This window comes from Scyliorhinus canicula, chromosome 14 (assembly GCF_902713615.1).
Source record: "Scyliorhinus canicula chromosome 14, sScyCan1.1, whole genome shotgun sequence".
NCBI lineage: Eukaryota > Metazoa > Chordata > Chondrichthyes > Carcharhiniformes > Scyliorhinidae > Scyliorhinus > Scyliorhinus canicula.
The window spans coordinates 57,967,055-57,988,296 of NC_052159.1; the positions used below are offsets into that span (position 1 = coordinate 57,967,055).

Genomic DNA, 21,242 nt, shown 5'->3' on the forward strand with positions numbered 1-21,242 from the left:
ATATTTTTCTTTAAGGAATGCAAACCTACTGTCTTTGTTAAGAAGTGTTTTGGCTTGTGGATGTTGTTAGGGAAGTTACTAAGGGTTACCTATGGAGTACTGTATCTTTTGGGGAGATTATCAGGGTTGGCAGTTGATAAGATGTTTACTGTGTGTTTATAAAATGTTAACTGGATTCATAGGATACACATTGTTTTTGTTTAAAAATACGTTTAGATCTCTGTTGCATCACATCTGCAAAGTGGGCCCTTGTGCTCTCCATAACCAAATCTATTAAACGTGGGTCAGGTGAACTCCATGATATACTTTGGTGTTCTCTAAACCCTGGCCCATAATACTGGACTTTCAAAAGGCCTTTGACAAGGTTCCACACAAGAGATTAGTGAGAAAAACTAAAGCTCATGGTATTGGGGGTAATGTATTGACGTGGATAGAGAACTGGTTGGCAGACATAAAGCAGAGAGTAGGAATAAACAGGTCTTTTTCAGAGTGGCAGGCAGTGACTAGTGGGATACTGCAGTGTTCAGTGCTGGGGCACCGGCTGTTCACAATATACATTAATGATTTAGATGAAGGAATTGCATGCCAATTTGCAGACAACACTAAGCTGGGTGTCAGTGTGTGCTGTGAGGAGGATGCAAAGAGGCTGCAGAGTGACTTGGGCAGTCTGGCTGAGTGGGCAAATACTTGGCAAATGCAATATAATGTGGGTAAATGTGAGGTTATCCACTTTGGTGACAAAAACAGGAAGGCAGATTACCCCCCTATCCCCATAACCCTGTGCATTGATCATGGCCAATCCACATAACCTGCACATTTTTGGACTGTGGGAGGAAACAGAAATGGGAGAACATGCAAACGCTACACAAGGTCGGAATCGAAATTGGATCTCTGGCGATGTGAGGCAGCACTACCAACCACTGTGCCATCAACAATGTGGAGTTTGCACTGTACTCCATACTGACCTAATTAACACTGAAGATAATGTAAGTGAACCTTCCTACACTGACATGAAGGGGCCAGGATGAACAGGAGTGCACACTGGTCTGCATGAGCCCTACACTCATCTTTATTCCGCACCCCCCCCACCCTCAAATCCAAAGGCTGAAGCCAAAAGTACACAAATTGATCAGTGTTTCTTCATTTCTTCACTTGTAAAATCATGCCTCTTTGAATAACTGCCTTGTTGAAGTCTAAGCTTATCTCTTTCTGAATGCAAGATTGCATTGCAAGATTGTAAATATTGTGACGTGAAGTGCGCAAACATGGAACTCAGGCTTCCTTAAAAGAGGCAATGCAGGGCTCTCACTGGATCTCCAGCCAGCGGACAAGTTGTTTTCATTAAATACTCCCCATTAACAGTTTCTCTCACCATAGATGCTCTCTGACTAGAGAATTTCTAGCATTTTCTGATTGAATAAATCTGTGCACATGTAGGTAAAATATTCATTATTACAATAGATCCATAGAGCACCATTGAAGTTATGTGAAGCATCTGCACAACACCATGATTTTTTAAAAAACCCTCACAACCAAAGAAAAACGAGTAAGACTGCAGAGAATATGTGTGGGGTCTTACCCGTTTCACTGGTTATGGACCACTGTTTAACTGACTGGTTGTGGCTTTATTCTCTCACATTCCTGAACCATGTCAAAGCATTCCAAGTTATTTTTAAACACTGTATACGGATTCCACTTAACATCAATGTTTTATCTGTTTACAAAACATTCCGATTACTATACACAAGGCAGACTCTCTGTGTGCCAACAAATGTGTAATGTTGTATTGCTGTGCGGTGAGTACCAGAACTGCTGCACGCGGACGTGGTTACACTGAAAGAAGTGCTCGGGAATGGAACCTTCATCGTGCTCCAGTGTTCCCCCGCCATGTTCTAGAACACGAAGTCGAGTCTCGCTCGCCCAGTCAATGTGCAAGCAGCTAAAAGGACGGGACTGTTGCAGCAGCTCGTTAAGGACCATGAACTGCAAACTCCAAATAAAACTGTTGAATCCTGTAGTCTCTCAAAATTCAAAGAGGACAAACCAATGAGTAAGAAATAAAAGTGTAAATAGAACTGAATTGCTTGTACTTTATATAGAGTTTTCTGTCTCGTCTGAAGTTGGACATCTCCATACAATGCATCAGGCCCGTTTGTGCCTTCATTTTCAGCCATCTTTTCCTCCTCTCTCTCACTTGGCCCTGTACTTCTCCAAGCCACGGTCTCAGGTTACCTTTTCTCCCAGCTTCCCCCCACTTTCAACTCAACATAATCTAATTCTCTCCACTGTTGACATTTAGCTTCTTCCCTGCAGTTTTCTTTGGTGTTGTGAGGCCAACTCTTTCCGTAACTGTCCTTCTCTCCATGATCTGACAACGGATTGAGATCTGTACCCTCTGGAAGCATTAGGTCAGCTCAGTATCATTCAAGTGGTGCAAATGAACCAGTTTGTCTGCTTTATTGCGGGTTCAAATGCCTTGACAAGAAGAATTCCTGTCCATATACAAAAAATATTGCATTGACAGGGGGGCATGATAGTGCAGTGGTTAGCACAGTTGCTTCACAACTTCAGGGTCCCAGGTTCGATTCCCAGCTTGGGTCATTGGCTGTGCGGAGTTTGCACTTTCTCCCCGTGTCTGCATGGGGTTCCTCCAGGTGCTCTGGTTTCATCCTACAGTCCAAAGATGTGCAGGTTAGATGGATTGGCCATGATAAATTGCCCTTAGTGTCCAAAAAGGTTGGGTGGGGTTTCTGGGTTCCGGGGCTAGGGTGGAGGTGTGGGCTTAGGGAGGGAGCTCTTTCCAAGGGCCGGTGCAGAATCGATGGACTGCACTGTAAATTCTATGATTCTATGACAGCATGTGAGGTGCCCTCAAACCTTTTGTGTGATTTCCTTTTGACAAAATACACACTTTATAAGGGAGGTTAGTTTACTAGCAGCTCCATCAACTTCCCACACCTTTGATCCATGGTAAATGATTTTTTTCAATAAAAGCCTGCAAGTAACAGTAGGATGATGCAGGGGAGGATAAACAATAAATCGCACCATGCCCTGTGATGGAAGGAGAAGGGGTTAAATGCCTGCGATCCCGGTACCTGCCACCCGGGGCTAAGATTTACAGGTGCGCACCTCGAATTCCAGTCCCGCCCACGTGACAGCCATTCCCTTTTTCTCAGATGCGAACTCCAGAACGCTGGAGGCCGGCAACGGCTGCGCTTCCATCGCACGCTCTGCAGGTTGGGTCTCCTCCTGATTCCATACTCAATGTGCAGGTGCTCGGCACATGCAGCATGTACAATGTAGTTCCGAACAGGTGATTGCCTCCACAATTGCCTCCGTAGAACCGACAGTAACAGTGGATCTGATAAATTGCACCTGTGCAGCTCTGCTTGGCTGAGAATAGTGATTGGCTTTCCAACTGTCGGCAGGTTGGCAATGTATGTCCGTACCTGGTTTTCTGAGGGAAACATCAATTAGAGAACCTGCATTTTGCTCCTCCTCCCCCCCCCCCCCCCCCCCCGCCTTTGGGGGTCCCAAGCCAGGATACAGTGGGCGGGATTTTACAAAATGGAGGCAGAGTGTGAACGCCATCCTGAACGCCATTGTGTTTCACGACTCTGGCCCACATAGGGGGCCAGCTCGTCGCAGGAACAGTTCATGCCGCTCCAGCCAACTGGGCGCCACGACAACCCGCGAATGCGCGGGGGACTTCCTCAACGCGCCGGCCCTGATGCAACATGGCGTGGGGGTTCAGCGGCTGGCCACGTAATAAAATAGGGCCGGGGCTGGAGAGGCCGGCCCGCCGATTGGTGGGCCCCGATCGTGGGCCTGACCCCATCGGAGGCCCCCCCCCCCCCCCCCCCCCCGTGAAGGAGCGCTTTTCACCGCCCCACAGGCTGCCCCCGACCCTATGTGCAGAGTTCCCGCTGGCTGCTAGCAGGTGTGATCTGCGCCGGTGGGACTCTGCCATTTCCGCGTGGCCGCTTGGCCCATCAGGGCCGGAGAATCGGTGGCCCAGCCTCGGACAGCGGCCCGCGACCTATGCTGCGCCAAACACACCGCCGCAAATGGCGCCGATTCTCCGCTCCTCGGATAATCGCCTGCCGGCATTGGACTGGCGCTGCGAGAAAAAATGGCGCGGACGGCGATTCTCCCCGCGGCATGGGAGAATCCCGCCCAGAGTGTTTCGTTGTAAATCCACCGCTGTTCTGGGGTCAACCAGTGACACCTAATTGTCACCCGAAGCTCACTAATTGATATTAATGACTCCCGGAAACTAATTCAGGGTGTCTTTGGGTGTGCACTGCAGCCTATTTTTCAGGCATGGTTGGACCTTAACCAATTTCTCCCCAACACCTATTGGTATCTATTGTTACAGCATGGGAGCACAGTGGTTAGCACTATGGTTTCATAGCGCCAGGGTGCCAGGTTCGATTCCTGGCTTGGGTCACTGTCTGTGCGGAGTCTGCACATTCTCCCTGTGTCTGTGTGGGTTTCCTCCGGGTGCTGCGGTTTCCTCCCACAAGTCCCGAACGATGTGCTATTAGGTAGTTTGGACATTCTGAATTCTCCCTCTGTGTACCCGAACAGGTGCCGGAATGTGGCAACTAGGGGCTTTTCACAGTAACTTCATTGCAGTGTTAATGTAAGCCTACTTGTGACAATAAAGATTATCATTATCTATAATAACCCTCATGAGACCCATGGGGATACCCCAATGGATCTCCCTGTGGGGCTGGTGGAATACGAGCTCCCCCGTTAGTGGGCAGAAGCTCATCAACTGGGGCTTGTGGAAATCGACTTATAAAAGCTGGCCCGGACTGGTACTTTGGAGCTGTAAGCCGTGTTGTGGGCTTTACATTTGTTGTTGAATTAAATATCTTTTGAATTTACGTTTTATACTGACGATAGAGATGGGATTAGAACCCACATGTGCTTGGAAGACACCCAAGCGTTTCTAAAATGAAGACACGCGCCAGGAGTTATGTGCCGTGGCCAGAGCTCGATGGCAACATCGAGCGACTGGTAGAGCAATGTGTGGCTTGCCAGGCGCACCAGAAACTCCCTCCATCAGCATAGCTCCGCCCGGCGGAGTGGCCGGACCCCCCTGGGTTGAACGCTGACTTTGCTGGTCTCTTCTTGGGATCAATGTTTATGCTGCTCCTGATCGACATCCACTCAAAGTGGATGGTCATGCACAAAATGTCTTCCACCACGTCACATGCCACCTTAGAGAGATTGCGCCAGTTCTTTAGCACCCACGGAATTCCAGAGGTGATTGTCGCTGACAATGTGATCCCCTTTAACAGTGAGGAATTTTGAGGATTTATGTGCACTAATGGGGTGAAACACATTCGAGCTACTCCATATCACCAATTTTCTAATGGTCTGGTAAAATGGACAGCCCAGACATTTAAACAGGTCATGAAAAAACAGACTGCAGGGCCAGTTGATACAAAGTTGGCACGATTCCCGTTTACTTACCGGACCACACCACATGCTACAACCGGGGTAGCGCTGCCAGAGTTACTGATGGGCCTATGCTTCTGGACCCGCCTAAATTTGATGTTCCCGAACCTTGGCGGGAAGGTAGAAAAGCAGGGCCTTCAGAAGAAATGCCACAATCATTGAATGTGTGACAGAGAGTTTAAACCTGGGGACACATAGTGAAGAGAACAAGACCAGTCTTTTCCTCAGCCAAGACTGGAGATCGAATAGTGTGAAGGCACATAGCCCATCTCAAAGGTTCCAGAGCAAACCACACAGGATGAGTCTGCCTCTTGCCTGCCATCCGTAAACCAAGGAGCACTCCCCACCAGAGACCTGTTCTCAGGCCAGCTGGATGCGGATGACACAGCGGCCGATATGGACAAGGAACCCTCTGTACTTTCAGAGGACATTATGATCGGACACGGATCACCGTGGTGTTCAGCACGAAAAGGGTGCTCCCCGACATGATACACGCTCCCCGACCCGGCCCCACAGTTACAAGAAACAGACACGGGAAAAACAGCGTAGGAGACCCCCTCTGCAACCGAGGAACCTTCGGACCTTTGGGGCGGGGGGAATGTAATAGCCCCTCACGAGACCCACAGGGATACTCCAATTGATCTCCCCGTGTGGCTCATGGAATACGGGATGCCCAATTCGAGGGCAGAGGCTCATCAGCCGGGACTTGTGGAAATTGATTTATAAAAGCCAGCCAGGGCTGGGACCGTCGAAAATGGTAGTCCTGCTTGGGACCTTGGATCTGTAAACAGCGTTACAGCCTTTACTTTTGTTGTCAAATTAAACCACTTTTGAATTTACTTTCTCGTGGGTCTCCTGAGCTTTTACAGTATCTCATAATTAATGTTGATAATTAATGTATAGAAGAAAATTACATCCCAATAATGATAAAGAAGGCCATGTTTAATTTTGAGTGCCACCAGATGGTGACATGATTCAACCATTCACACAGCTGCCAGTTAAACAAAACAAGACTTCCCATTGTAATGAAATGCTTCTAAATTTTGTTCAAAGGGACAAAGTGAAATTGGGTTTCAGGTTTCATATTTCTGAGGCACTCTGAATTTATGTGACATCACATCTCAAGCGTTTCCTGTCTTTTCACGTTACATTGAGGGAAAATTTGCAAAGTTGGTCTGAAGTTGATTCTGACTTTCAGGTAATGGGCAGGCCAAAGAATGCTTCTGTAAGAATGTTTCTTTTACTTCTAAATTCATTTGAGTACAGAACGATATTTCTGAAATTAAATGAAATGAAAATTGCTTATTGTCACAAGTAGGCTTCAAATGAAGTTACTGTGAAAAGCCCCTAGTCACCACATTCCGGTGCCTGTTCGGGGAGGCTGGTACGGGAATTGAACCGTGCTGCTGGCCTGCCTTGGTCTGCTTTCAAAGCCAGCAATGTGCACCAAAAGCACTAGCCCAGAATTTGTTTAATCAACTGCATGTAATTTCTGTTCATTCTATGTAATTAAAAGTTAATAAAAATCTAGATAAAATTGAACCTTCTTCTTGTGATTACTGCTAAGCATTGTTGAAAAATTCCATATTAGCAGTACCTGGAAAAATGTTACTTACCTTTTGATGTGACCATCAATTCACACGAGACGATTAGTAGAAGTGAACAGTGGTTTTAATCAGCTAGATCTGTGCCTGCCTGCGACTGCTCTGTACTGAGTGCCACCTACAGGCTGCAGGTTTATATACCACCCCCCTAGGGGGCGGAGCCACAGGCAGAGCCCACAGGGGCATCAACATAATACAGTACAATACAGTGGTGAATTGCAGTAGCAATACGTTCACCACACCTTTTACCCAGCTTTATTTTCATGTTGGCTGCCCCTTTCAGATTCCAACAAGGCTGGATCAAGACCCAAGACCCACTACCCCACCAAATGAGAGCCAACCTTACAGGAAAATAAGGTTGGATGGCCAATCACATTTGCTCAAACATTCACCCTTCTACCACAGACACACAGTGGCAACAATGTGTACTACCTACAGGGGGCACTGCAGCAACTCACCAAGGCTCCTTTGACAGCACCTTCTAAGCCCATGACAGTTACCATCTAGAAGGACATGGGCAGCAGACCCATGGGAACCCCATCACCTGCAAATTCCCCTCCAAGTTACACACCATCCTAACTTGGAACTAAATCACCATTCCTGGGCTGTATTTCTAGAACTCCCTTCCTAACATCACTGTGGGTGTACCTCCACCACATAGACTGCAGCAGTTCAAGAAGACAGCTCACCACCACCTTCTCAGGGGAAGGATGGGCAATAAGTGCTGGCCTTGCCAGTGACACCCACATTGTGTGAGAGAATTTGAAAAAGTTACGCCTTTGCTGGCTTCATTAGCATGGTTTCACCTGATATGGAGTTTAAATGCTGCACCAACAACCAAATGTCTTGCCCGCCTGCTGAGAGATGAGAGCCCATGCTGAGCTAGCTGATTCTAAATTTTTTAATGAGACTGATCCTGGAAATTTGCGAGGGGTCAGCACAGGGTGAGAATTCATGCACTGCTCAACTTTTGGTCAGAAACCTACCATAAAAGATGAATAGAATGAAGTGTAAAAAGAAAGAAGCTTAGTTTGGTTAAATTTGTACCTGCTATAGATATATAAATTGGCTTTGATTTTGTTGTAATGGGAAAGCTCCAAATTGTAGGAATACTCTACATTTAAGACGTAGGCTATTGGTAAAATTAATTAACTTTTGTAAATGCTGATATCCATCACTTTGATACATTTTTGTTAGGAACAGAATTTTCCAATAGTAATCAAATGTGTTATTTTCAGCACTCTATAAACTATAAGGGTTTTATGTCAGTTTTTGTACTGCAGTAAAGCTACTATATTACTTTTTAAGATACATCCATATCACTTCACTCCCTTTCCTTGACCTCTCTGTCTCCATTTCTGGTGATGGACCGACCACCAATATTCATTATAAACCCACCGATTCCCACAGCTACCTTGACGATAGCTCCTCACCCCCCAATGCCTCTAAGGCCTCCGTCCCACTATTCCAGTTTCTCCGCCTCTGTATCTCCTGTTCTGATGATGCCATCTTCTAAAATGGTGCTTCTGACATGTCTGCCTTTTTCCTTAACCAAGGTTTCCCTCCCACTGTGGTTGACAGGGCACTCAACCAGATTCAACCCATTTCCCTCACCTCTGCCCTCACATATTCCTGTCCCTCCCAGAACCATGATTGGGTCCCCCTATCTTCACTTTTCACCTCACCAGCCTCCACATTCAAAGGATGTTTGAATTTAGTGATGAATTTAGTTGCATCATTTTAGTGATGCAACCACTAAAGGTATTCCCTTCACACCCCCTGTCAGCATTCCACATAGACTGCTCCCTCTGTGACACCCTGGTACACTCCTCAACCATTCCCAACTCCTCATCATCTTCCCACGACATCTGGCCTTGCAATCGCAGGTTTCCCACCTGCCCCTTCATCTCCTTCCTCCTCTCTGTTCAGTGGTCCAAATACTCCTTTCAGGTTAAGCAGCGTTTCACTTGCATCTCTTCAATTTGGTCTATTGTATTCTCTTCTCTCAATGTGATCTCTACGTTTGGGAGACTAAATGCAGACTGGGTGACTGCTTTGCAGAACACCTTTGCTCAGAGTGCAAGCATGACCCCAACCTTCCTGTTGCCTGCCATTTTAACTCAGCATCTTGCTCTCATGCCCATATGTCTGTCCTTGGTTTGCTGCAATGCTCCAGTGAATTCCAACGCGAGATGGGATCTTCCAATTGGGCACGTTGCAGCCCTCGGGACTCAATGTTGAGTTCGCCAACTTTAGATTTTGACTTTTCTCCCCCATCTTTTCTCCCCCTTTCCTCTCTTTAAAAAAAAAAATATTCCTGACATGCATTGACTCAGTGACTCTCACACCAGGACAACTGCCATTTGTTCTTAAAGTTGTTCTTTTGCTCTAACATTCTCCCTCTTTTCAGTTCTGGTGAAGGGTCCATGACTTGAGATGTTAACTGTGTCTCTTCTCTGATGGATGCTGCCAGACCTGCTGAGTTTTGCCAGCTTCCTCTGTTCTTGTTTCAGATTCCGGCATCTGCAGTATTTTGCTTATTTTAATGTAAATACTCCAGTGAATATTTAAATAGAGCATGTTGAACAGTAAACTATACATTAACATTCAAAATGAAATTTCAGTGATTCAGATACTGTGACTTAAACAGCTCAACCTAAAGCTTTTGATCCTGAGAACTCTTATCCAAGAACTTTCTATCATTTGATGCACAGAAGAGCACCGATATATACCACAAAGTCAGACAGAGAAAGCTCATTGTTGACCTGTAAAGCTGCAGTGGAGGGAATAGAAATCCTTTGATATTCATGGCTGTTTGGCAGATCACCAAAAATTGAGCTTCACAATGCTCATAAACCAGAGTAACAGTCAGCTAGTCTTTCAGAAAGTCTGTACTCATATCGAAAGGGCTTTATCTTAAATTCTTGGATGTTCCCTTTTATAGTGCTACTCACTGACAATAAATGTCATCAGAATGCTATACAATCATACTGTATGTTGAAAGAAGACCTATCATTTTCTAGCTTGAGATATTGGTGACTGATTTAGGTTTAGGATGTGTTGCAGTATCTGTCTTCCTCACTAAATGGGGGAGCATTTTGAAATATTCTTAATATAAGTTTTCCATCTGTACTTGAGAGTGTGTAAAAGGAAATGGTACACTTACAGCCTATGATTTTATATCCATGCATTGCGGATGGGCAACATCCTGGAACTCCCTCCCTAACAGCATAGTGGGTGTACCTAGACCTCAAGGACTGCAGCGGTGCAAGAAGACAACTCACCACCACCTTCTGAAGGGTAACTGGGGATGGGCAATACATGCTGGCTTAACCAGTGAAACCCACATCCCGTAAATGATTTTTTAAAAAATCATCCAATATTCTCTCTCAGTAGTTGTACATACACATCAGGAGTGGTTAAATAAAATTTTAAAACCCTTATTTGAGTGTTACTTTTATAATTGAGGCTTAATTAGTGACAGCATTAGAAAATGATCGTTCACCACATGTTGGATGTATGCTTTACACTGAAATGAGAGAGATATTAGGAAGGCACAATCATTGTGTTTCTTTTTAGCATATAATCAATGCAAAGATGAAACAGGTGAAATGAGGGGTAGCAGCAGAAAACAAGCATCATTAATAAACTTCAAAGAGGAAAAGTGTAGATATTAAATATAAATATTTTCATTAATCAACGGAATATTCAAAATAGACCCACTTACAGCCATTAGAAAGAAAAAACTACCACTTGTGAGGACGTGTTGGGGCTGGAGCTTTCTGCCATTCACGTCGGTGGAATCGTCCGGTCCTGCCGATGGCAGGCAAAACTGTAAAGGAGAAATGGGTTGCCTTTAAAGAGGAGGTAGTTCAGTCCAGTCAAGGTACATTCTCACAAAGGTTAAAGGTAGGACAAACAAAGACAGAGTTCCTTTGATGAAGAGGGAGACAGGGAGTAAGGTGAAGCAAGAAAATAGTGTATGACAGATGTCAAGGTGATAATGCAAGTGAGGACCAGGCTGAATATAGCAAAGAGAGCATGAGAAGAGGCTGGCAGAGAACATAAAAGGGTCTTCTATCGTCATATAATTAGTAAAAGTATTGGAAAAGGAGGAATATTTTCCAATTTGCAACTAAAAAGGAGATAAATGCATGGAAGCAAAGGGAATCGCGGAGATACTAAATGAGTACTTTGCATCGACCTTTACCAAGGAAAAAGATGATGCCAAAGTCAAAGTGAAAGATGAGGCAGTGGGCTAAAAATTGCTAAAGGAGGCATTAGAAAGGCTTGCTTTACTTAAAAGTTGATAAATCATTAGGACCCTATCAGATGTGTCTGAGGGTACTGATGTAAGAAAGGATGGAAATTGCAGAGGCACTGGCTATATCCTCCTTTCAGGGGTGGTGCCAGAGGACTGGAGAATTGCAAATGTTGCACTCTCCGGAGATAAGGAAAACCTCAGCAACTCAGGCCGATCGGTTTAACATTGGTGGTGGAAATGTTTTTACAAATGGTAATCTGGAACAAAATGAACAGCCACTTGGACAGTGTGGATTAAATAAGAAAAATCAGCATATATTTGTTAAAGGTAAATTGTGTTTGGCTAATTTGATTGACTTTCTTGATGAGGATAATGCAGTTGTACATGGGTCTCCACAAGTAATTTAATAAAGTGCCACATAACAGACTTGCTCACAAAGTTAAAGCCCATGAAATTAAAGGGAAATGAAGTTGGCTCGGTGACAGGAAACAGAGACACATGGTGTACAGTTATTTTGGACTGAAGGAAGGTATATAGTGGGGTTGATCAGGGGTTGGTATTAGGACCACTACTTTTTTTGATATTATATTAATGATTTAGACTTGGATGTCCAGGGCACAATTTCAAAATTTGTGGATGACAGACAACTTGGCTGTGAACTGTGAGGATAGTGATAGACTTCAAGAGGACATAGCTAGACTGGTGGAATGGATATATATGTGGCAGATTAATTTAATATAGATAATGTATATTGATACATTTGAGAGATAAAATAGTGCATCATTTTGGAAGAGAGTGACCTGGACATATATGGACACAAATTATTGAAGGTGGTGAGGCAGGTTGAGAAATAGTACACAGAGCATACAAGATCCTGAGCTTTATAAATAGAGAAATGGCATACAAAAGCAAGGAAGGCATAATAAAGCTTTATAAAACATTGGGTCGGTCTCAATTAGAATATTATGTCCAATCCATTGCACCTGGGTCTCTCAATAGATTTTCTCACCAGATATCGGTCCAATAAAAAAAAAAATTTAGAGTACCCAATTACTTTTTCCAATTAAGGGGCAATTTAGCATGGCCAATCCCTCTACTCTGCTCACCTTTTAGGTTGTGGGGGTGAAGCCCACACCGATACGGGGAGAATGTGCAAACTCTACACGGACAGTAACCCAGCGCTGGGATGGAGACTGGGTCCTCAGTGCTGGGAGGCAGTGCTAACCACTGTGCCACCGTGCTGCCCCAATACCGGTCCAATTCTTTCTCAAAATTACTAATGTTATCAGTTTTGACCACCTTGCTGGCAAACCATTTAAGTCGTTCATCAGTATTAAATAACTATCTTCAAAAATAGGTTGAATCTCAAAGTTACTGGATGCAACACATTCCTAGTTGGTGTAGATCCCATTTTTGTTTATGTTTTCTTCCTCTTTTGTCACTTTTCCATTGAATGCACGATACAGCCTGCAGGACTTCATTGCAATGCTGTTGTAATTCTGTGATAGGCCAGTTGGAGGCATGATTCAGCAGCAAAAGCTTGTGTTTATCATGCCTGGCTAATGTGTGGCATCGTATTCAGTGACCCCATCGAATTCAGTTGAGAGACATTAGTAATTGCATATTCTGAATTGAAGTGATACACAGCCTTCGGTCTCGAGCTCAAAATATTTTGATTAGGCACTCGAGTTGAAGGGCTGTCTAGATATTGCATGTTAAAATACCTCTTGTTAACCAGATTTTATACCAAACTATTTAGAATTTCAGAGGAGTTTGGAATGATTCAAATTAAATCAAAGTAAAATATCCATCCATGTTCTGTGCTTAAATGTTGGATTATTTTAGGCCAGATGCAACATGGATTTAAGCAAAACGGATATCTTGCATTGTTTCAACAATGCTTATAGTCAGGAATTTAAAAAATGAAACCCCGCTATCTTTCTAACCATTGGGCTACCCAAAATAAAAATCTGTTGGGTTAAGTAAGAAATTCAGAGCAATTCTGTGCTGTGGACTCTGATTTCTGTCTCTTAGGTCCCTTGTGATTCTTATCCAAACTCAATTTTTTTCCCTCAAGCAGAATTTGATTCTGATTGTGGGAGATGAGCTGAAAGCAGATGTGCTTTGCTGGTTTGGACAATTGAGCATCTTGACTAAAACGGAATGTAATCTGGTTGGATTATTTGCCTGATTCTGTTATTATAATTGTTCTCCTTAGCTTTTATTTAATTTTGTTGCCTGTGTGTGTACCTGTCTGGACTCAGTTTAGTTCCCTGACAGTTTAATGGTTGTCACAGCATCTGAGTAGTTACAATAAGGTAATTAAAATAAAAACAAACGTGATTACTTACGTGGACAGATAAAGTCATCAATTACATCATGTGGGTTCAGAGCATTATCTGCAGAGGAACTCACTATCAACCAGAGCTTTACACACATTTATTTGATTACTGGGCAACCAGGCTTTTTGAGAAACACAGTTAACTATTAATTGCTTTTGCTGAGTACAGATACAAATTGTAAAATCCAACATCAAGGACTTCCAACAAAGGTAGTTTATTCCTGAGCTCAACACTATACATTTTTTTAACATGTATTTTATTACAAACATGTATTAAAACAGGTTACAGCAAATAAACACCCCGGGAAACATCCCCCCCCGCCACACCTGCGACGAACAGCTCCTCAAACATGGTCAAAAACATCCCTACATTTTCTCAAAACCCCTGCAGAGCCCCTTAACTCATACTTTATTTTCTCCAACCGCAGGAAGTCGTACAGGTCACCCAACCAACCGCTACCCCTGGTGGTGATGCCAACCGCCACTCCAGTAAAATTCGCCGCCATACAATCAGAGAGGCGAAGGCCACAATTTCGGTCTTCCTCTTCTCCATGAGCTCTGGCTTCTCTGAAACCCCAAATATCATCACCAAGGGGTCCGGGACCACCTCCTCCTCCACTATCCTGGCTAAGACCGCGAACACTCCCGCCCAGAATCTTCCCAATTTTTCGCAACCCCAAAACATGTGCGTGTGATTCGCTGGCCCCCGCCCACATCTCACACTCATCTGCTACCCCTGAAAGAACCCACTCATTCTAGCCCGAGTCATATGCACCCTGTGCACCACCTTAAACTGTATCAGGCTCATCCTTGCACAAGAGGAGGTCCCTTTTACCCTACGCAGTGCCTCACACAATGCTCCCCAAATGATCTCCCCTCCCAACTCCGCTTTCGAGCTCAACACTCAACAACCCGACTTGTACTCTATTCATGCTCCCAGGGTTAACTCCCATGCTCTCGCTATTTGACCATTTTTGTAGCCGTGTCATCATGTTCTCACGTGACCACTCTGTCTACACAAATATGAAACATTTATGTTTTATTCTTACATTAGGTTTGGATAAGTTTGAATACAGAACGGGAATTGTGCTGGGTTACTACGCATTCTAATTTAATAAATAGGTACCAGTTACCAATTAAACAGCTGTGACATTTGTCTTTTCAGTTACCAGGGCTGGTGCCTCTGGGTTGGAATGGATAATTGGGAGCTGTGAAGTCAGTCAGAGATTGCTCTCACTGGATCTCTGTTTATATTATGTGTTGCCGATTTTACAACTTGAGCATTTGTCAGTGCTTTGCATTGTTGTAGGTAGCTTCTTCCTCCTTCTCCATCTGTTCTACTGTCAGGAGTCTTTGGATGAGAAAGATACAGTGCTGCAGCAAAATACAGTGATCACAGGAACTTCAGCTGGGCCCTGGTAGCACAGTGGGTAGCACTGATGTTCACAGCTCCAGGGTCCCTGGTCAATTCCCGGCTTGGGTCATTGTCTGTGCGGAGTCAATGCAGGAGTCTGCACGTTCTCCCTGTGCCTGAGTGGCTTTCCTCCGGGTGCTCTGGTTTCCTCCCAAAGTCCTGAAAGACGTACTGTTAGGTAATTTGGACATTCTGAATTCTCCCTCTGTGTAGCCGAACAGGCGCCGGAAAGTGGCGACTAGGGGATTTTCACAGTAACTTCATTGTAGTGTTAATGTAAGCCTACTTGTGATAATAATAAAGATTATTATTGTTATACTCTTCCCAATCTTCAAAGCATGTGAAAGCTTTATTTTAATATTTTAAACAATCAATCATAACATGGAAGTCAATGTAGCCACAATTCTCAGATTTTCTTGTGGGGAAGGCAATGTGGACTCAGAGCTGATATAAAATGGATGATTTGGATCAGGGATACCGTGCCAATGAGTCAATATCCAAGAGTTTTCATAGAATCATAGACGTTATAGTGCAGAAGGAGGCCATTTGGCCCATCGAGTCTGCACCGGCCCTTGGAAAGAGCACCTTACTTAAGCCCACTCCCCCGCCCTATCCCTGTAACACCACCTAATCTTTTGGACACTAAGGGACAATTTAGCATGGCCAATCCATCTCACCTGTACATCTTTGGATTGTGGGAGGAAACCGGAGCAACTGGAGGAAACCCACGCTGACACAGGGGGAAAGTGCAAACTCCACACAGTCATCTGAGGCGGGAATTGAACCTGGGTCCGTGGAACTGTGAGGCAACAGTGCTAACCACTGTGCCACCGTGCCGCCCTCAATCACACAGTCAACTCCTCTACACTCTCAGGTCATTGAATGTGACTTAATGGCTAGAATTAAATGAATTTTATCACCTCAGAAATCTTCCTCATGTCATGCACAGCTTGTTTTGTATTTTTTTAGAATGACAGCTAATAATCATCCTAAAATCTGGTTGTGCATGATTAATGTGAACATGTTGTATCAGATTGCACTGAGTTTACTTTTCCAAATAGTAATAACACCAGGAATTGTCCTGTTGTATTATAGCCACAGATGCACAAAGAGTTGTTTTCTGAGGGCTTAGTACGCGACCTCAGTGGTGGTTTGACTGTGTAATAAGAACTATGTGTGGCATGCATAATGTTCCCCTCATTTTGTATGATGAAAAAGTAGTGGCTACCTTTACCTTGGCTGACTTCCCAATGCTATGAGCCTGTTTGTTTTCACGGTCGTTCTGTCTTTCAGTTACTCAATTGACACAGAATTTACTCTTCTAAGCAGAGTACATAGTTTTCCTAAGGTTTAGATAACCTGGTTTGCAGATAGGCAACCCTTCTTTGCTGCACAATTCTCATTCTCTGACGACTTACTTCATCACTCTTCCTGGCCAGCTGAAACAAACTATTTGAAACCTTGGCATCCTATTTGATCCTGAGCTAAGCTTTTGAGATGATGTCCTCTCCACCATCAAGACAGCCTGCCTCCATCTCCACCAGGAGCGGCACGGTAGCACAGTGGTTAGCACTGTTGCTTTACAGCACCAGGGACCCGGGTTCGATTCCCGGCTTGAGTCACTGTCTGTGTGGAGTCTGCACGTTCTCCCTGTGTTTGCGTGGGTTTCGTCCGGGTGCTCTTGTTTCCTCCCACAAGTCCCGAAAGACGTGCTTGTCAGGCGAATTGGACATTCTGAATTCTTCCTGTGTACCCGAACAGGCGTCGCAGTGTGGTGACTAGGGAATTTTCACAATAACTTCATTGAAGTGTTAATGTATGCCTCTTGTAACACAAACAGAGATTATTATTTTATTGATCTCCATCCATAACTCAGTTCATCTGCTGCTGAATCCTCATTGATGACTTGTTACCACCAGACTCGACAATTCCAATGCTCTAGTGCCTTGGTGAGTTTCTCTATTCATGCACCAAGCTAGTTCTCTCTCTATCTGGTAATAATGTGGAAATAGTCATGTTCCGTTTGGATATTGAGAAGCCAAAGTCTGTTTCATTCCAGTCACATTCTATTCCTGGGTGTAAAATCAGGAGGCTGGTGAACTGGGGAGTGGAGAATATTGATGAAAGGATTGGAGTTGGTTGGAGTCATAATTGGCACAAAGGAAAATGGTTGTGGTGGTTTTGAGGTCAATCATCTCAGCTCCAGGACATCACCGTAGGAGTTCCTCAGGCCCAACCATCTTCAGCTGCTTCATCAAAGACCTCCCTTCCATCAGAAGGTCAGAAGGGGGCATGTTTACAGATGACTGCACAATTTCAACACCATTCACAACTCCTCAGATAATGAAGCAGTTTGTGTCCAAATGCAGCAAGACATGGTCAATATCCAGGCTTGGACTGACAAGTGGCAAGTTACATTTGTGCCACACAAGTGCCAGGCAATAGCCATTTCCTACACCGCTCCTTGACATTCAATGGCATTACCATTGCTGAATCCCCCACAATCAACGTCCTGGGGGTTACAATTGATCAGAAATTGAAATGGACTAGCCACATTAATACTGTGGCTACCAGGGCAGATCAAAGGCTAGGAATCCTCCTGAACCCCCGAAGCCTGACCACCATCTACAAGGCACAAGTCAGGAGTGCAATGGAATACTCTCCACTTGCCTGGATGAGTGCAGATCCACCAACACTTGGCGGTCAGAACCATCCAGGACAAAGCCGCTTGCTTGACTGCTCCCCATTCCACAAACATTCAAACCCTCCACCACCGACGAACAGTGGCAACCATGTGTACCATCTGCAGGATACACTGCAGTAACTCACCAAGGTTCCTCAGACAGCACCTTCCAAGCCCACAAGCACTGTTATCAAGAAGGACAAGAGCAACGGATACCTGGGAACCCCACCACCTGGAGGTTCCCCTCCAAGTCACTCACCACCCTGACTTGGAAAAGATTAATATACCCTGAGAGGGTCGGAAGAAAGGCTCTATTCCAGGTGGACGCCATTCATCACTTTCCTTAAGGGGGATGGACAGGAGGGTTAGGAGGGGAGGGGATAAGGTACTGAGCAGAGTAGGGCTGAGGGGAGATAGGAGATTTAGGGTTGTTGCTGTTACTTTGTGAAAATAAAAATGACAAACTGTTTGTATGATATAATAAAGCCTTTGTATGTAATAATTTTATTGTGTTTGGAATAAAATGGGCGGGATTCTCCGTTGGCTGAGGCCAAAATTGCAAAGCGCGAATGGGCAAAGAATAGGATCCGACGCCAAAATCACGGTGGGTGCCGATTTGATGCAAAATCGCAATTCTCTGTCACCTCGACAGTGGCATCAGTGCGGTGTGGAACGCATGTACAGTAAACACCGTTTGTTTGTCATTAGTGGGCCCAACCCGGTATTCTCCAGGGGCTCCACGATGCTCCGTCTCCAATGGGCCGAGTTCCCGATGGCATTATTCACTTGTGCCTTTAAAAATCGTGTAACCGGCGTTGTGGCTGCTGAGGAAGAGCGAGGGGGGTACAAAAAGCGTCCAACATCACCAGAGTTTGCTGACAGTTGTGGTGCTGGTTGGGGGCTTCTGCCTGGGCTGGGCTGGGCTGGGCTGCCAGCCCCTCCACAGTTGCTGAATCGGTCCAGGATCGGCGGCAGTTTTGCTGTCGTGAAAGTCCACAAATTCTTCCCCGGTATCACCACTTTGTGCGCAATACTCCGGAAAAACTTCTTAGTGTGGTAGCGAGTGGGAATTGCCACGAGCTTCCCCGTGCTAGGTTCAGTGAGGCCGGCAATGCAATTCAACGTTAATTGATCCACTTAACGAGGCCTCACGGGCTTCTCGCCGCAAATGAAGGCTGTTGCTCGTTCTGGGTGAGTGTGCTTAACACTCGATTTGGCTCTGTTTTGTTACTTAGCTTTGGAGTCGAGTGTAAAAATAAATACTTGATTACATTTCCAGGGGTTCGGGGGACTGGTGGAATCCAAAAATAGGGGATCTCACTCTATACACTGTTGAGGCACGAGAGCGGTAGGCTCTCCTTCTCCATTTCCTCATCCTGAGGGTTTGGACTATAATACAGATGATCGCTATTGCTAAAAGTGATTCTATAACGTACGACAAGGAGTACCATGTCAGAAATCTGGTACACCAGATCGGGGTACTGTTACTATTGACTGGGCTGGGGGTGGTCTGGGTTTGGGAGAAGTTAGCAAACGTTGTACTGTGGGAAAGGGGGTTCGCGTCCACGCGCAACCACGCAGATGCCACAAAAGCTAAAAACATAGCAATTGGAGTGCTCTTCATCTTCTCTCTCTCTTCTCTTCTCTTTCCTGCCTGGGATCTTGCTGTGCTGTTGCTTCGGTTCCTCTCTCGAACGTCCGAAAGCTATGGGTTCAAGCATATTATCTGTCAGTGTTCAGCTTAATATCTTGATTTTAAGTATATCTGTCCTCTTTTTCCAAATTTCCCTTTATGATGGTCACCTCCATGTGACTCCCTCATTTTTTTTTTCAAAAGCGAATTTAGGACCAGAAATATACTTAAGTATTAAACCAGTGCGAGCCGTTTTGCAGACTGTTGCAATTTACCTTCCCAAAATGTTCCTGGATTTAAATAGCATGAGGGTTGCAACCAAAGGGCTGCGTTAAACGAAACCAGAGGAAAACAAACTTTTAGAAATAAGACAGGCGAAATGGGTTGCGAATGGGTCACGACGGGTAAGATTTGGGTGGAATCCCCGGGTAGGGCGTGCTGTGCTCTACCCGAGCTTAGCCGACCAAAGGGGTGGTCCTCAGACAGGGCGGGTCCTCAGTGCCGTTTCTCCACTGCCTGAGCGACCAGATTCAAACGGGCAAGAATGTATTCATTGTGGGGTTGCATCTTCTGTCCTCCATACAAAAGGGCAGTTATGAGCGGGCATGTGAAAACAAACATCTGTAAACAGAAGACAAGTCGTGAACATTGATCGATTCAGCAGAAGACATTTCAACTGATACGGCGGGGGGGGCCAATATGAGGTGGGTTGGGGAAACAAACATCTTGGTTACAGTGGTACTGTGAGATGTGAGATGGTCACAAACTTTTCAGCTGAAAAGTCTTGGGGCTGATTCTCCTAGGTGTTCTGAGCTGAATGAAAGACAAACATAGAACAAACAAACATTAAACATACTGCAGGTTACATCAGCGGTGGCGTGGGGCTGTGAAAAGCTGTTTAAATTTAAACACTGAACATTTAACAAACACATGCAAACAAACATGCAACGAATATCGTACAGGTTCCATCAGAAAGAAGGATACTGTAAATTACATTTGGCTGGGGGTGTAACTAGCATATGTGCAGTGTGACCGAAGAAGAGAGGAAGGAGAGAAACAAAAATGAATTGGCATTGCTGAGGTATCCCTGCCATGAGAAGTGGTGGGTAAGCGCTCATAGTTTGCATGGGGCAGCTGGGACCTTGTAGCTGCTGTGGGTGGTGTTCTCTTTCATATCTGGTGGCGGGTCTAGCTGGTGGTGGGGGTCTCTTGCAATCTCGGGCAAAGTGTCCTGGCTGCCTACAGTTGTAACATGACCCCTGAGGCACATAAGGCGGAGCAGGCACTCTGGTGCATTGTTCCCTTGTGTATTGTTCCCTGAGTTGGGGGTCTGGGCTGTTGGTTTTGTTGCTGCTTCGGGGGGCATTGGTGGGCTGATTCTGTTGCTGTTTCGGGGGGGCATGACATTCTCGAGCGTAATGTCCTAACTGTCCACAGTTAAAACATTCCTGTGACTTGGTCTGCTGTGGGCTGTTCCTTCCCTCATTTACACATGTGGGGTTTTGATATGTTTTAACTGGATGCATGTCTGCATCTGCCTGCTCTTCCTTGGGTTTTATAAATTCGGTTTTGCCTTGTACTGATTGCTCCCAAGCGCGGGACAATCTTTTCAATACCCATTTTTCATTATGGGCCTCTTCTGAGGGGTCATATTTGGAGCAGACATTCTGTCCTGCATCTGTGGCGTGGCAGATGATAGTGCGGATCCATTTAACCATGTTATCTCGGGTCAAATGTGCGCGGTCTAAATCACCAAAAACGGCAGTGAAATGAATCCACAGCCTTCCTGCGAATGCTGTGGGGTGCTCGGTTCTTTTCTGCCTACACTTATTTA

General features: G+C 45.1%; 1 long non-coding RNA gene across 1 annotated transcript in view; it reads right to left on the reverse strand.

The window, feature by feature from the left end:
- Positions 1 to 21,242, reverse strand: part of LOC119977138 — a 250,482-nt gene that overhangs the window by 91,905 nt on the left and 137,335 nt on the right. Inside the window, exon 3 of the long non-coding RNA XR_005463125.1 lies at positions 10,801 to 10,905. This is a non-coding gene — a long non-coding RNA (uncharacterized LOC119977138). The remainder of the gene's footprint in view (positions 1 to 10,800; positions 10,906 to 21,242) is intronic.